The sequence below is a fragment of the Henckelia pumila genome, chromosome 4 (genome assembly GCF_033568475.1).
Source record: "Henckelia pumila isolate YLH828 chromosome 4, ASM3356847v2, whole genome shotgun sequence".
NCBI lineage: Eukaryota > Viridiplantae > Streptophyta > Magnoliopsida > Lamiales > Gesneriaceae > Henckelia > Henckelia pumila.
In genome coordinates this window covers 124,992,867-124,996,501 of record NC_133123.1, presented here as the reverse complement: position 1 = coordinate 124,996,501, position 3,635 = coordinate 124,992,867, and the positions used below count along the sequence as shown (strand labels likewise).

The 3,635-nt window shown below is 33.6% G+C and overlaps 1 long non-coding RNA gene across 1 annotated transcript; it reads left to right on the top strand.

Moving 5' to 3' along the window:
- Positions 1-628: 628 nt before the first annotated feature.
- On the top strand, positions 629-3,251 carry LOC140865438 (uncharacterized). The gene is made up of 3 exons (XR_012144590.1): positions 629-1,454; positions 1,635-2,310; positions 2,483-3,251. It is a non-coding gene; the product is annotated as an uncharacterized lncRNA (long non-coding RNA).
- The last annotated feature ends 384 nt before the right edge of the window (positions 3,252-3,635 follow it).

The window sequence follows — 3,635 nt, the reverse complement described above, 5'->3', positions numbered from 1 at the left end:
ACATCGATATTTACATGAATTTGAAAACCAAATCAATTCGAAATCTCATTTTTTTATTAATAATACAAGCACACTATAAAGATACATTCAATATTATGTACATAAATATTTACATATTGTGACATTTTGCTATTGTATTGATACAATTGACATTTTTTTTATTAAATTTTTGTGATATAAAAATATTAATGACGTACATATAGCATCATCTTAGAAATTATATAAATATAACAACTCAATTCAAAATTTTAAAGTCATGATAATAATAATTTTTTTCTGCAGGTTTATATTTTTTTTAATACAACTATGATTGTTTTTAAAATTAGAAATTAAATTTGTAAAAGGAAAGACCAAATTAAACCAAGGCCGGCTCGAATGAAACATGAACCGGAATGGTTATATATGTTCGACTTTCTTCCATAATCTTTCGGTCTTCTGGATTCATTTTTCGATATATCGTATTAAAAATATTGGTATGAAAAATATTCCTATCGGTACCGATATCGAAATTATAAAATTTTGGTATGCAAAAAGTCCGTACTAATACAATATAGGCATCGAAAAAAAATTTGATATACCAAAGAAAAAATCAAAAAAATCAAAAAAATTTAATCCAACATCCTGAAAAATAGATATTTTAGTTTGTTATCCAACCCTACCCAGCCCTCCTCTCTGTCGGTGTCACACAGGGCTGATCGGAAAAAATTTAAAGAAATGGAGAATGAATCGGATTATGATGGATCGGGGATGATTCACGAAGCATATAATTTATTCGCCCGTGCCATTTCATTATTTGTTTTTCCTGCATTCGTTTGCCAATATGTTTGTTTGTTTTTAATGTCAATTTGAGGTCAATTGGTCCGATGCAATTGTCGTACGTTGGTTTTCCATTGATCTGAATTTGAGAGGAAAAAGGACCCAATAATTGATGCGCAATATGCGTGTTCTTGGAAGACGGTTGTTTGTGTATTATCTATGATTTTTCAGTAATGCACGAATGTATATTTTCCTGGTTTTGTTTGATTTCCAGTTTGTGCTTTCTAGTTGTTATTACTATGAATGGGTAGAAACCAGCTTGGCGTGTATATTAAATTAATCATGTAGTCTTTGAAGTTTCGTTGACATGTTCAAATTGCTGTTATAGTGCATGTTCATGCCTACCACCTGTTTGATCACTTGTTTTCTTTAGAAATATCTCAAGGCAATTAAACTCTCTTGTTTGTTTTTTTTTAATGTTTTTCTGCAGAGATTTTCTATACAAGCCTGTTGTTTTAGCTAGTTAAAGTTTTGTTCCATGCATGATACATATACACAACCCCCTGGTCGATTAGCTTGTGACTAATTCTTCCCTCTCATTTGTCACAGCTTGTGGTCATATCTCCTGTTTCTGGTGTATTCATAAGTCCATGAGTGATCTGCACAAGTCCCGTTGGTTGTTCGATATGTAGGAACGGGTATTATCATTTTACTTCAATATGATGCTCTTGAAAATGTATCCTCTTGCCTTTGAGAAAAGAGGAAACCAAATTTTAGTTTAGCTTTACTGTATTATTGTTCTTTTGGTACTTGGTTGATGATAACTGATGCAAGCTCAGCCAGTGGTTTATGCAATTTGATAATTTTTCATGCTGCAGAAGATGAGAAGTTAATGAGCTATTTATCGCCACAAGTTATTGGAAGACTTGTAGTCATCGAGTCCCCTAATTCTTTACAACCATGCATATATATCTCGAGCTGATTCATCACTCAATCCGTGATCTATAGGCAAGGAGGAGATTCCGGGGAGGATGGAGCAGGTTGGACCTGTTCCAATTCATCCAGAGACTGGCATCTCAAACTTACCGGCTCACAAAGAAGATACTTTGACAAGTACTAATGCTAGCAGTATCAAAGATAAAAATATGAATCCTGGAAATCTTAGAACTTGGAAGCCGGTTTCAGCCGATGAAGAATTGTGTGGTTCCTGTAAGCATGTGCTCTTCCGACCTAACTTTGGTCGCGGTATGATTTGTTGACTCCATGCATCCTGATCTTTTATGGGAAAAATTAAAAAAATATTATGTTCAACCTTAGAATTGATACGGTTCCTCTAAAGGCTAAACCACATCATATTTTTAGTATTTTGTAAATGCTGCATTATCCTCATGTGTGAAGTTTGTCAACATCCACTTCCAAGTGACATTCCAGAAGTATGCTTGGAGTTTGATCATTTTCTGGAGGAACAATTCCCTAAAGAATATGGGTTGGGGAAAGATATACAGATGAAACATGGGCTATTTCCATGCGAGACTACTGACTCCAAGCGATTTTGTATGTATAATATAGAAACTGAATTTTATTGAATAAAATAAATTTGGACCCATTTATTATATATCTTTATAGTGGCACATAATTTGTATTTAACTCTACGTTTCATATATAATAATGATATTTTTTTTTTATCATGGATATAATATTCAATCTAATACTATTTGGTGTAAAGCTTGAGGCAGTTCCGACCAATCCATGCACTTTTCTCCGTCTCCCGTGACGAATTTAGATAGGAAATCTGCTGCTCTGTTGCATTCTCTGTACACGAAGATGAAGCCAAGAACGGGAAACAAACGCAACTCCAACATGATCTGAGATACAATTTCCCGGCAGTCGTTGGGGCATGGGGCTTGCCCGATCAAGATGGCGATTGCGGTCTTGGAGTCGGATCGCACCTCTACCGCCATAAATCCTAAACTCTTTGAAAGCCGAAGCCCGTCTCGAATGGCAATCATCTCGAGCATCAACACCTTGACTCCATACTCCATTCTTGATGCTTTCTGTTTGTCAATCGCACAACTCATTCGAAACCGAGAAGCTTTCATCATCTTCACTCTTCCCATATGATCTCTGATTATTATACCATAGCCTCCAGTATCATTTGAGACACGATATGATGCGTCACAGTTTACTGCCACAAGTCCCACAGGTGGATGTCTCCATCGGCACAAAATTGGTTGCGCTCTCTTGTCTCCTTCTCCTGAACAAGATCGACGTGGATGCGGGAACCTAATGATATTGAACTCAATCATCCGATCGAGCTCCATTGAATATATGTTGTAGACAATGATAAATTTTCCAAATACTTTGTCGATACTCTTCTGGCTTCTAGATTTATATATATATAGGCTGTTGAATTTCCGTTTATTATGTAAATGAACGATGCATGGTTTATTATATATAGAGCATTCGTAGTATCAATGTATCATGAATCCTAGTAAGTTTCCAATGCTAGCTTTTATCCATTCTATTTAGGGTTGATTTATCTATTAATCCGTTATAGATTTTTATTTTTAAATTTTATTTTGTAGAATTTAGAAATCATTCTAATTAACTTTTTTTAAATGTTATTAATATATTAAAAGGTTTTAATTGGGGATTATATTACCCATTTTAAAATTAAAAAAAAAATACACCAATTATTCTACTGTAAAAAAAACCATATTATTTTATCCTTAATGTAGATTATTATTTAATAAAATGTTAGTTTCCTTTTTTCTATGGATAACTATTAATTTACGAAAATGTCTTATAAAATTAATTGATTTATTTACAATTTAAAAAATCCACTTTTAAAATTATTCTCCGCGTTTTTCCCCTTTTCA